Here is a 15,000-nt window from a genome sequence, read left to right as displayed (position 1 = left end):
TTATTATAAAGACAATGGAGAATAACTCAATGATGTTTAGAAATGTGTCATATTTATTAATCTTTTCAGGAAAAGTTTGACAGCGATTTACAAGATTCTACCTTCAAACACACTTCTGCTACTTATAAATTTAGTATATTTACTTCCATTCATTAAAGAACATCCAGCCTAATGTATTATATATGAGGCTCGAAAATCAGAATACATAGGTCCATGACATTTAAGGACCTGAAATTCTGAAGTGATCGTCAACACTTTGTGTAGTAAGAACTGTGGTTCCAGCAACATTGATCTGGGTTCATTTCCATTGCGTGATACCTTGGACAAGTGTCTTCTGCCATATCTCTGGGCCGACCAAAGCATTGTGAATGGATGAATGGATGTGCTTGACGGAAACTGAAAAACAGCGCGATTTATATATATATATATATATATATATATAATTTCAACAATTGAGGGCAAAATTAATTAATTATTAATCAATTTCACCAAGTGTTCAGTATGCAAAGGGACCATGTTCTTATTTTCAGTGTTTCCAAATCCAAACCAAGGAATTTCTGAGCTGATGATAGAAGTGTTGTTTTGACTAATCTTGAAACGTACGTTCTCAAATAACCTTAGCATTTGATTTTTCGATGTCCTTACCCCCAAACTTTTGTGAGTTGAATTAAGCAAACACTATATATGAGAGAGATTTTCTTTAAGTATTAGAAATAGCTTTAAAAAAGTTTTTTAGCTGCTATTTCTAATGAGTTCAGTATGCGGCAAAGTAATTTATTTTACTAAGCCCTTTTATATAATATATATATATATATATATATGTATATCTTTCTTTTACCGTCATCTTTTACAGGTTTCAGCCTGAGGCTGAAGCCATGCTCGTGCACCGCCTTTACTGCATCCGAGGAATTTTTTCAATATTGATCCTGGTGAAGTGGCGAGTTGGACGTTGCCAATCTTCTTTGTGCCTCCTGCAGCGACGTGGGTTCATCCGGTATTGAAGATAAAAAAACTGTCTAGACGTTTTTTGAAGACTTCCATGTCTACACCTCGCAGTTCCCTGATGTTCTGATGTAGGACATTAAAGATTTGTGGTCCTTTGAATCCCAAGCTATTATACTATTGGGTTCGTATCCTCGATGGAGAAGATGAGACCTTTGGTACTGTGCAGTGTCGGCCAGTTCGGTGATTGTTGTAGCTCTTGATTCCTAAGTTTGGAGCCAGACACCTCATTATTTTCCATATGTATAGAACTGCATATCTCTCACTCTCCTTTACAGGGAGTAGAATCCCAGTTGTGTTAACCTCTTCCAGTAGCCTAAGTGTTTTACTGAGTCTATCTTCTCTGTGTAGTGCCGATGGATTGCCTCTAGTAACGAAATTAGTTTTATGCTCTGCGGTGAACTCAGTTGGGAGCAGTCGTCCAGACGACTAAGGACAAAGGTTTTTCAAAGCAGAAGCACTATGTCTGTTTCTGGTTCTGAAGGATCTCAGGATCCAACCTGCCACCCGCCTGCATAGTGCTGCCATATGAGCAATATGCACATGAAACGTTGTGTCGTTGCTCATGTGGGATCCCAAGTCGCGCACCGACTCTAACTCTGCTGGTCCCGTCTACTTGTACTCGTAGATTGTTGGTAGGCTGATAACAGAGTGCTTGAAATTTTGCGGCATTGAACTGCATATTATTCTCATTTCCCCACTTATATATTGCGTTCACTTCATTCTATAGTCTTAGGATATCAGTAGGACCCTTGACCGCTTGCGATACCTTTGTATCGTCGGCGTAGCTGGTGAGTGTGGCTGACCCTATGGCTGAGGGCATGTCTGAGAGAGCAACCACAAACAGTAGTGATCTGAGCACTGTTCTCCGGGGGACTCCACTGAGGACTGGTGTCATTTCAGTGAGAGGGCCGTTTGCTATGACAGCCTGACTGCTGCCTTTCAGGAAATCATGCAGTCACCCACCCAATCTACCAGCGATACCGAGGTCCCGCAATTTGTGATCGACTTTGTGAAAGGCCGTGGCAAAGTCGAGATATATCACATTCAAATTTGAATGGTTGAGCTGTTGTTTTAGTACCCAGTCGAGGTGCTGTCGTAGCTGTGTTAGGCAAATCCTTTCAGGACGGAATCCATGTTGCATGTCTGTAAGCAAGTAATTTTTTCTAGGAATGCGATCAGTCTTTTTCTGACAATGCGTTCCATGATCTTGCTAACATGTGAGGTCAGAGAGATAGGCCTGTAATTTATAACATCTGCTCTGCTTCCTCCTTTGTGAACAGGGCAGATTATTCCTTCTTTTAACATTTGAGGAACCGTACCGCATTCAAGTGAGCTCTAGAAAAGCATTTGCAGTGTTTTTGCAAGGGCCTTCTTGCATGCTTTTAACAGAATTGCTGGGCCTGTTGCAGAGTTTGAGCTTATCTCGTTAATGGCCGACAATACATCCTCTTTTGTAATGCCAATGTAATCGATGGCAGCCTTTTTATCTTGTAGTTTGAAGAACCCATCAGGTCTGCGAATGTTTTTCATGTTTTTCAGTGGAGAGGTGAGAACACTTTGGAATTGTTTATTGAGTGGTTCACTTATCCTCTTGGGGTCTGCAGTCAGCGAGCCCTATTCATCAAACAGCAGCCCTGTCCTGTAGCACGCCGAGGCAGACTCTTTTGCAAACTTGTAGAAGGCTTTAGCATTCATTTTTATATTTGCCACATCCCTGGCTTCTCTGTTTACTCCTTCTTTTTCATGGAAAAGTCTGATATTATTCTCAGTCTCTAAGAGCGTCATTTTGAGGTAGGGCCTTTTGTTATTATTAGGCTCGTTATTCAAGCGATTCGAGATCTTTATCCTCCGTCTCATTAGGATTCTCCTATCTCGGGGGATAATGTTCCTATGTGTGGCGGCTTTCTTCTTTGGAACATACTTCATGCACATGTTTCGCATTATTGACATGACCTCATTGAATTTCATGTCAGTGTCTTACATAGACAGACCTTTAAGCCAGTTTTGCTGGAATATCTTTTTGTTGATAGACTTCCAGTCAGCCTTCCAGTCAAAACTTCAGGTTACCTAGCGGATCCAGCTGTGTTGTAGGATTCTTTAATTAGTTTTAGACCATATATAGACAGTTCTATCTCGTTATGGTCTGAGTGAGTTGACGGTGATATTTTTATGCTGTGGATATGGTCCATATTATTTGTGAAGCAAAGATCCAGGATGTTGTTATTTCTGGGTGGAGAAAGTATGGTCTGCTCCAAGAACATCATTTTTGTGAGATCTACTAGAGAGTCTGCCTGATTGCATATCTGGTTGCCAATCTATAGAAATGTGACACCTTTGTAATTTTCTTCCGATGAAAAGGTCATTGCTTTTGGATTCCTTAATGGATTTTACATTGACGAAGTGAGGGAACATCCTTTGAAACGATCGTAGAGATGAATTTGAACGGACTCTTTTCTGGTTGTCACTTTGCACTTTAATTTTATATTTATCAATTTATATTTATTTTAGTTTAGTTTCATTGCCTTAAATTTTCAATCGCTTTTATTATACATCAATTTAATTCACATATTTTTCTTCATTCAACTTCACTCGTATTGCCTTTTATTCGTATATATGTGTATATTTTATACTATTGGGTTTTACCATTGTGTACCCTGATGTTTTAATGTACATTTATATTCGATTTATGATAATATGGGAATGTTATAAAAGTTGATTTGACCAATTAGACCGTTTATTCATTATACCTTTCAATATATATATATATATATATATATATATGAATGCATTTGTGTGTTCTGTGTTAATGCTTGCGTCACCACATCGTTTCAAAACCGGTGTTCATTTGTTTATGTCCCTTTAATCTACAGGTCTGGCAAAATAGAGTGATAAAATAAGTATCAGACTTAAAAAGGTAAGTACTGGTATCGATTTGTTCGACTAAACATTTCAAGCTCGAGTTCCAGCGTGCGCGGCTGCCGTCCAATGAATGAAACTAGTAAAGCATAAAAGATTACATATATAGAGATAGATAGATTAGTAGACAGACAGACAGCAGATAGATAGATACGTGGATGAATATTCAATCTAGTTTTAACACCAGTTTAACGTACACATCGTCAGCTCAATTTAGATAATTAAATTTTTATTACTAGACTTATTTTGAATTTTGTTAACACTTAACAATTGGTTTCCAATGGCTGCATTACTTGGAATTTTAATTTTTTACTAATTCTATGTTCAACTTTAGTATATATATCTTTACTGATTACTATGAAATTCCATCGACAACAGAACGTTAAAATATATGACAATATCTCATAATGTTGATCTATTTATAACAAATCTCACTTATACTGCAACAATCAGGTTTTTCTAAAGCAATCCAATTCAATTCAACTAACTTGAATTTTCTTGATTCAACATAATAACTAATGTAATAATAAATCTTTTAGCTTAGATACTCAAATATACCCATCTTGGTTTGTATGATTTTCCTATTTGTATGTCAGTTATCACTTTGTGTTCCGTTTAAGTTTTGTCTTATGTTTTGTCTCACTCTGAATTAGTAATTACTATTTTTGCACTCTCCGAAGAGCTGACAGTCAAACTATACAGCTGCTTTTCACGAGAGTCTATTTAATACACATACTTATATCTGTATACCTATTTATATCTATCTATCTATCTATCTATCTATCTATCTATCTTCAATATATATATATATATATATATAATATATATATATATATATATTATATATATATATACATATATATCTATATATCTCCACAGAGAGAGAGAGAGAGAGGAGAGAGAGAGAGAGAGAGAGAGAGAGAAAGAGATATAGAGAACATACATATCTATATATGCATGTGTATACATACATGCATACATACATACATATATACACGCATACATGTGGCTCTCTAGTGATCTAGAAAGTTCAATATGTTGGAAAATTACTCATCGATTTTCTTAACATTATATGTTAAGAAAGGTATTAGTATCTTTATCTTTACTGTTATAATTAAAGTTATACCAGTAAGGTAAGCTTTATTCATAACGTACACCTATTATATATTTTTGGTTCACCTAATGCACGGTTTCAAGCACAATATTCCAAAGGTGAAGAAGTGCATTAATTTGTAAAAAATTAAAAAATAAAACAAAAAAGAAGCAAAAACGAAGTAGATAAAAAACAAACAAACAAAAAATAGAAAAAAGGTTGTTACTCAGGTGAGATGAATCAGCTGATGGCTAAATTATTTCTGTGCCAAGTCACATCAGTGAGAAATAACACTGGCCAATGTAAATGTTATTTTTATCAGAAATATACATTTCTAGTTCTTAGATTATCATGCATAAAAGATGAGATGAAAAAGAATAACGCAAGAAATAACATAATTTAATTTATATACATTCCAATAAGTTTTCCATCAGCTTTTACATCTGAAGGGCAGATTTCAATCATTAATAACTTTAAAATTTATTCGGCAAATAGCTTTGAACGTATAAATGGTACTGTTGTCACAAATCAAGTTGTAAGAAATTCTTTAGAACATTCTTAAAGAATTCTATTAACCGTTGCATCACGAAGATATTTGGCCATATAAGTATTGATGCGATCATATGGTTCAATACGACGACTAACTCTATAGACCGTTCTAAAATAGATATTTTTTTCTACAATCCTGAAAAAATATATAAATTGTACGAATTCAATAAATTCTAGATGTTGTAAAGTTCTCTGTCATAACGAAAAACAGGCTTCAGAAATCAAAGAAAATGTTTAAAGGTAATGCTTATTTAGTGTATTAGACTGAATACACACCTACACACGTGTGCACGCATATATCTATCCCGTAGTTTTCTCTCTCATGTACATACATTTAAGTAGATAAGTTATAGAATCCTCATGTGACACTTGCTTACGGTAATATTTTTGAGTTAATATTACAGTAGCAATAACGGTGCATTACTTTACATATCCATATAATCCTTCGTTCTCCATAGGCCGATGGAATATACACTAATTATTTGTTGTAGAAGATAGGCAGTTGTTTGAAATAAAATCTTGGTAAGAATGTTGCATCTAGGTTACTAGACTATTTTTTACTTGTCGATATTTCTCAAAGATGAGTTTCTTCCTTGTCGAATTCCTAACATTTTGGGACATTATCCAGCAGTTATAATAGAACAATACTTTGTTTATGCAATGGTTGTGTATGTGCAGTAACTTAGAAATATTGTAATCAAGTATTTGGGTCAAGAATAAAGGTATAAGTAGGGGCCTTGAAACGGGCAAGGACTGTTTTAGTTAGTCTTCAAGTGGCATCACCAAAACCTCCATAGCCAATATGTATAACGATTTCGGGTAATTTCAACAGTTATTTTACACAAACTTTATAACCATTACAGGCAATCTCTATAACCATTTCAGTTAGCGTTTATTGCCATTTCAATGAACATCTATAGCCATTTCAATCAACGAAACAATTGCATTTCTTTAGCGGCTATCGATTTACAATTTCAAATCATACATGAAGTACAACGTAGGATTCTTTTGTTCTTTTAAGATCGCGTTAAAAAAGTATAAGTCGAAGAAATTTATCCCAGAATTTATTTTCTGTAAGCCTAGTACTTATTCTATCGGCACAAAATCACATGAGACACTCAAACTCCCCAACCGTCATCATTTCCAACCCAACTAGGCATCAATTTAATAGCAGCAAATGCAAAACATTCTATACTGATACATAAACTAAATGAGACTCCTACAGCGGGAGTTAATAAAAATTATTTGGACAAAACCCCCGAAAACATGAAAAATTATTCAATAGACAGAAATAACTATATTATATTCGAAAGGGAATTTCAACACATCAGCCCTATGAGAAAGGACTTCTCTCCTCAGATCTTTGAGGGCCTATTCAGAGATACCCCGCAAGCCCCGGAATAATGGATTGAGAAGGGATTACCATCCCATCTTCTACTCGGTACCTGGGTAGGCAAGTCGATTTCTCCCAACAATGTCGTCGGGCGTTGAACGGAGGGTCAGGTTAAAATGCTAGAGGTTTGGTTCTGCCCAGACCTTAAGATAGAGAAGAATTTGAGTGTGGCAACGAGCAGGGTGACCCTACTAACTCAGACCTGGTCTGAGCGGCGGATATCTCTGAAAGGAAGGGCGGAGGTCGCAAATGTGTTTATCGCATCTGGGATTACCTACCACCTAACCGTCGTGCCTTGCCCGATTCGTAGCTAATCGAGTTGGAATGACTGCTATTCTGCTTTTTGGGGGACAGAGGACCTCTTGTAAGGCGCTCTATCTGCTGCCAACATCCACTAAAGGGTGGGCTAGGGATACCTTGGCTATTGATGCGCAGGCAAGCGCTGAAGCTGAGGTATCTTTGGCTTTACCTGGATGGTGAACGGGTGTGATATCCGTTCGTCAAATCGATACTTCCTAGGTTCACTAGTTGTAGTGAATTGGAGCCGTGGATCAGGCGTAGGCCGAAATTGGGAGCATGGCAAGCCGAGTGCCGCGAGGCACTCGTGCTCCTCTCCCGCACGGGTAATGCCAATTAATCATTCTATGTGCGATGACAACTTGGGGGAAACTCTAGGCGTCGGCGATATTCAACTTGCCGGCCTGTTCCAAAGGACATTTGGGCTGGAGCATTTCGATAATTTCCAAATGTTAGTTAGTTAGTTAGTTAATTTGGCTCAAAAGCAAATAGCAAGGCTATGTAGGGGGACATGGAGTTAAGTACAGGGTGGTGTTCATGTAAAGAGTTCAGGCCACTTGAGGTCAAGGGAGGCTTTGAACAAAGCGGTCGTCGGCATCTTCACCATCTCGTCTGGCAGCTTGTTCCACGGATCCGCAACCCGGACGGAGAAAGCTCCTCTCCTTCGATTGAGATGAAATCGTCGCAGGTAGAGCTTTTCAGAATGACCCCGCAGCCGACGCTCTGGAGCAGGAGTGAAGAACAGCTCTTTTGAGAGGTTACACTTTCCGCTTATGATGTTGTGGGCGAGAATGTCTTTGGCTTGGTAATGTTACCGAGTAGTCTTACTAGTTCTCGATAAACTCGCAAGGTATGGTTATTCTTGTACGCTCACTTGCCCAAGATGCGAGTAGGTCAGTGAAACTGTTTTGCACGCAATTGTGCAATGTCCCAAAATTTCGGAAATGTTGGTTTACGTTGAACAGCTATTGTCACATCTAGGAAGTCCATATATATGTCTTCCGAGTCAATTATAAAGGTTGTTCCAATTTCCTCCTTGAACAAAGAAGGAAAGATTTGCTTTCTCGCTGTTGTCGCTATAGCGAAAGAGACAGTGTGGAAAACTCGAATGAAAGGAGTAACGACAGGCATCTTTATCTCCAGCCTTGGATGGGTGAAATTTTGTCTTTTCCATCTTAAAAGGAAAGTAAGGCTGGGGAGGAGATGGCTGTCGCCCGATATATATATGGCATAAAATGTAGCGCGCATATGGCGAAAGATAGAAGGATGACTGAACCTGCATGAGTTTACATTGTAAAAGTAACTAAAGGTTTCAGTGGTGGAACGGGGCTTGTGGGTTCGAATTCGAACCCGTCCTCCACTCCACTGTGTCTTTTATTTGTATCATGTAATCATTCGAGTATATTATCCGAAATATTTGATTTAACTGTCATCTTTTATGTTGTATCATCCGTCGTTCTGACCCCCACCCCTCATTTGTGTTGTCCCTTCTATGTTGGTATCTTGTCGGCAATAAAGTGTTTGATAGACGAACAAAAATGTGTGACTTTTGAGAATATTCTCCTGAGGAAAAGGTCATTGCCTTTGGATTTCCTTAATGGATTTTTACATTAGCATGGCGACGTCTTTTGAAACGATCGTAGAGATGGGTTTCAAATGAACATTTTTCTGGTTATAACTTTGTCCTTTATTTGTATTATACTATTTTAGTTTCATTGCCTTAAAATTTTAGTCGCTTTTAATATATACTTATGTTCGATTTATTATAACATGGGAATGTTATAAAATTGCTTTTTCCAATTAGAACGATTATTCATTATGCATCTCTCTCTCCCCCCTCTCTCTCTCTCTCTCTATATATATATATAATATATATATATATATATATATATATATGACTGGCTTCTTTCAGTTTCCGTATACCAAATCTACTCGCAAGGCTCGAGGCTATACTAGAAGACACATTCCAAGGTAACACACCGTAGGATTGAACCCGGAACCATGTGGTTGGGAAGTAAGCTTCTTACCACACACCCAGTATTCCTCCAACTTGAGCTGCTTCCATATTTTGAGAATAGGAGAAAAAGAAGCATAACAGTGTTAACAGTGAAAATTCTGTGAGATGTTTCTCTTGCCGAATGAAACGAATCGTTATAATATTTATGGATCTTACAGTTAGAGAAATATATTGTTTGATCCAAGCTGCTATGTCAATTGTTAATACGAATATTCTTCGCAAAAACGAATAAGAACTTATGTATATGTTGTACTGTAAACTGTCACCAAATCTGTAGAGCTTACATTTGTTTGAATTATTTATACATAAATGCAGACTAAGTATTGGCGAAGAACAAGAAGGCTTAAGGGAACAACTTTTTAAAGAAGTTGTATCACCTGCATGTATAAACAAACGAAGAAAACTACAACAGTTACAGCTGAAATGTTCATGCTGTGAACTTTCCCAAATAAACAGATTTTCTCTCTGTTACGACATTTTAAATGTCATCGCCAGTAACAACTGTTCTTGCTGCCGACTCATGTTGATAATTACATCTGTAATAGTCAGCAATTAAAAGGAACCGTATTATGAACGTTTGAATGAGGAACGAGTTTGACATAATATGCATGCAAAACACCTGGAAGCAAATCAATATTCTTGTCATATATAAATATGGGTATTGCTATATTCGCTGACAGAAATTTATTCGTTTCATTAATTTCATTGAATGATTGTACACAATTTAGGACCCACATAGTGACCCAGCACATTTGTTACTACAAATTATATATATATAAAAAAAAAATATTGGTGAATACTTTTAGTCATCTCTCATACGATTGTAAATAACAACAAAAAAATTCTGAGTAAGCTGCGTCTTTTGTCGTATTAAGAAGATTTGGCAAGAGCTAACTGGCTAGTAAAGAATTTCGAGATACAACGACGATATGAAAACTTGTCACAATGCAAATACTAGAAAAATCTTCTATCTGACTCTACAGCAGTTTTTCGTATAAACACAAACTAGATTTAATGAGAAACATTGTTGAAGTACTGTGCAGGATAAAAATTTGAACACATTTACAAAATCTGATATGTACAGTCGTTAATTTAATCAAACCATAATGTAAGGCTTTGAAGGAAGCTTAAAAAAGAAATTACCAAGTTTGAAAAAATAGCTATAACAATGCTATATTTTTTATTTAAAATAACACATATTCTATTTTAGCTATGAAATATAGATGCGACAGGGCGCTAACGATTCTGTCAGCCCGCCTCCTTTAAAATAACAACAAAAACAACAACAACAACAACAACAATAATAATAGTGGTGATGTTTTCTTTATGGGCCTACATAGAACGGACAGGGTCGCAAATACAAATGTACAAACGGACACAAAAGCAGGGGCTTAATGAGCAAACATATAACAATAACAAGAATTAATAAAATTAAACGAATACAATTCCCCAATAGGGAGAAGACTTCCGAAGGAAAACTGTGCAAATCCCAAGGAAAATCCCGTTTTCTCTGACCACTCAGACAAGTGTTTCCTCCCCCTTTCACTCTACTCAAAGCGCATGCTCAGAGCAGACCCGTTTACACTCTCGTTCAACTTTCAATAAATTTGCTAGAAGGGAACATCTTCACTGTCATCCGCCTCTTCAATTGGAACCTGAAAAAGTTGATCAGAGATTGTAACGAACTTGGTGTTACAGTGCAAAATAAGGCACCTGTCTTGACTTCTCCATAGGAGGCAGAACACTTTTAGGTGATAAGTTTTGCCACAGATATAACATCTGCGTTACAATTTCAGTGGCTGAAAATGGCGAAAGAAAAGTAAATTTAATGAAAACTCACCACCGATGTTTCAGTGTGGATTCCACTTTTGATACCAGGAATAATAATAATAATAATAATAATAATAATAATAATAATAATAATATAATAATAATAATAATAATGGTAGTAGTAGTAGTAGTAGTAGTAGTAGTAGTCGTAGTAGTAGTAGTAGTAGTAATAATAATAATAATAATAATGGCCTGATTTAGTGATAATATCGGGATGGAGTTTGGCCTTGAAAAGTGTGCCAAAGTCACTTTTAAGAAAGGGAAATTTGTAAAGTTAAGTTCAATCGAATTAGATGTCGAAACAGTAATAAAGGAACTTGAGCAGGAACAAACCTATAAATACCTAGGAATAAATGAAGGCTCTGGTATCCAGCATGCAAGCATGAAAGAGAAGGTTTGGAAGGAATGTTATAGAAGAGTTCGAGCAGTCCTGAAGTCTGAGCTGAATGCATATAATAAGGTGTTAGCCATAAATTCCTTAGCAGTGTCAGTTGTTCTTTATAGTGTCAATGTGCTTAACTGGAATACTAGTGAAATAATGAAAATTGACAGAAAAATTCGCAAGTTACTGATTTGTAATAAGATGCAGCATCCAAAGGCAGACGTGGATAGTCTTCACCTTCCCAGAGCTTAGGGAGGTCGAGGCTTGATTCAGCTTGAACTTACGTACAAAACCACCACAATCGGACTAGCCAAATACCTTGAAACAACCAACGATTGGATGCTAAAACTTTTTGAAAAATATGAAAGACCGAAAATGCTTCACTCTATTCTGAAAGAGAGCCAAAAATTCGCTACTGTTCTTTTAGACACCTACCAGATTGATCACGTTGAAGGAAATGCGCCAATTGCTGCTGCAAAGAAAATAAATTTCATTGCCAAGACAAAAGCACATGAAAAATTATTTAGTAGATGGGAACAGAAACTTCTGCATGGCAAGTATGTGGCCCGTAGTAAACAAGTTGATATCGACCAGGGAGACACACACCAATGGTTACGAAGCTCAGGGCTAAAAGCAGAGAGTGAAGGTTTCATATTAGCTGCTCAAGACCAAAGCTTATTTACCCGGAACTACCAAGGCAATGTGATAAAAAATGGATCTGACCCAAAATGCCGATTCTGTAACGATGAGACTGAAACTATAGACCACCTAATCTGAATGTGTAGAGTCTTAACACCTGTAGAATATAAAGCAAGACAACAAAGTCGGCTAGTATTTACACTGGACAATATGTCGGCATTATAAAATCAAAACCGCTGACAAATGGTATAAACACCATCCTGAAGCTGTGACTGAGGGAGAAAATGTATCGATTCTATGGGACTTCCCGTACATACCGATAAAAATATAAAAGCTAATAAACCGGATATTATTATAAAAGATCAGACAAAAAAGGTGCGTTTATTAATTGACATGAGTATTCCTTGCGATCACAATATAGCGGCGAAAGAATTTGACAAGATCAGAAAATATAAAGACTTGCTAATAGAAATTGAAAAATATTGCATCTCAAGGAACTTTGGCATTAACCCTCAAATAACTTTTTCTATGTTCTTCTTCAATTTACAGGCGCACTCTGAACATTCATTTACTCTGACCACCGAGCAAATGTCACTGTACACTGCAGAGATCCGTCGGGGCCAAAACTGGCTGTCTTGGGAACAAGGAATGACATACCGCTTTATACTATTCAATAACGTAGTCATAAAGGGAGACTTTGTGTCAATTTCAAAATTACTGGCATTTTTTATGCATGCAAGCAGAATGTTCAAATACAGCTCTTTCATGTTGCTTTGGAATAGATGTGTTACCTAAGAAGGTACTTTTAACTCTCCTTCTTACTAAACCTGATTTAATTGTATTCAATATTCTTTTTTGCCTCCGACGTAGTTGAATGACTAATCCTAACCTGTCGAGATTCACACATCCTTTTGATCGGTGAATACAAAATATTGATCGCGAGAACTCTGGGTGATTTTCCTGAGTCACAATGTCACCCATGCGACGGATTGACGTGGTACGCCAGTCTGTCGCAAGCTTAGCCATTTTCAGTTGAGTGGTCTTGAGCACGCGAAATGAAGTGTTTTGCACAAAAACACAACACATTGCTGGTCTAGAAATCGAAACCATGATCTCGTGACCGTTCTGTGCAACACCCGTACCACTAGGTCACACGCCTTCACTTAATTCTACTAAAATACTGGGTAAAATAATTTCAAGATTTCGTTAGCTTTCTAAACAAAAATTGCTAAATGTCAGCGCGGCAGAGTTAAAGACAGTATTTTCTCTAGGGAGCAAATCAGAGAGATTTTAAGATGTATTAAATTCTACAGATTTTCAATATCCTAGAATTAAGAGCTCGACAATTATTTTAATGATCTTCCACATGCTCAGCAGAGATTTTTTTATAGGCTTAGTGTTAAGAATTTCTTTGATGATTATAAAGAAATGGGCAGTCAAATATTATTAAAAATGCACTCCGAACGTTTACGTACAGAAGTCTCGTTTAAACGAAATAACATTAAGAACACTTTCAAGAAGAACATTGGTAAAATGGAAACTTGCTATTCTTTCACTGCTAAAAGGTTTGAGGAAAACTTTCAGCATATATAAATAATGATTTAGATTTACAAACTCCCAAGATTCGAATTTTGACCGATGTAGAAATGTTACAAATCTAAATAAAACCTCGCAATTATTATTGTGTTTTATGAAGTAAAGAAAAGACTACGGTAGAAATTAGATCAGAAAAGAAAGAGGGAACTAATAAACTCAAAAACGTGTTGTATAAGACCATTGAGTGATTAACATATAAATTAGGGCCCTTTGAAAACTTACTGGTTTTAAATGTATTATCTAATATATATTATATATTAAATTAAACTTTATGCCTACATTGTTGTTTTATCCTTTATATTAAAAAAAATTCTTATTTCAAATCTCAATGGCGAGAACATAATCATCATTTGTAATGTTTTTTATGCGAATTAGCTTCTCAGTTAACGCTTAGACGTATGGAACCTATTGACTCGTTAAGTTAAGGCATTGAGTACATTTCTGTATATTTACATCAGGATTAATTTTATGCCATTTCTTGCATCATACACCTTTGTGCTGATGCTTAATCAAGCAACAAAGTCTTTATACTTACTGGAAATATTTTTGTTGTATCTTGGGTGGTCGCTCTGATTCAATATTATTTCTTTATTGTTAATTGGTTAAGTATCAAACCAACTAATTAATCGACCATTTTTCTTATGTGTTGGTTAACCTGCCTTAAAGTATATCATCGATGAAGCCCCGAACAGCGACGGAAGGACATCGACAAACAACTGATTAATCGTTTAATCAACACATAAAACAAACGATCGATCAGTTGGCTAGATATTTAACCAATTGGCTTAGATATTTCACTAATATCACTAAAGAAGTGATATTGAACCAATACCTGTGCTTATTATTATTGGCGTAATGATCCCCCCAAGACAACGAGATTTGTTTCAACGCACAAATTCATATCAAGTATCTTGCAAACCAAATACAAAAATTAACTTGAAAAATATTATGAGCCGTGAACTAATATTTTTTTCTTTTAAAATTTATTCTCCTTCAGCTTTTTAATGCACTATATATATAGTTATGATCTCAAGCACTTAAATGCCATAAATTTCATTCTAAATTTTATGATTTTTTTTTTGTGGGGGTGGCATGGAATTTTTATCTCCTTTTCTTGCAGAGTGCTATGTCACACTTTTAACCTTGCTTATGAGGTCAGTTAATAGTATGTATACAGCTCTCTAAAGCATACAAGAAAGAAGCTTATGTCATCTAAGAATGACATGGCTTTTTCAGACAGAAAATAATTCCTTAATACCTGCTACAGAATTACAAAGATAACG

This window comes from Octopus sinensis, linkage group LG6 (assembly GCF_006345805.1).
Source record: "Octopus sinensis linkage group LG6, ASM634580v1, whole genome shotgun sequence".
NCBI classification, from domain to species: Eukaryota; Metazoa; Mollusca; class Cephalopoda; order Octopoda; family Octopodidae; genus Octopus; species Octopus sinensis.
Note: the sequence above shows the minus strand (reverse complement) of the source record.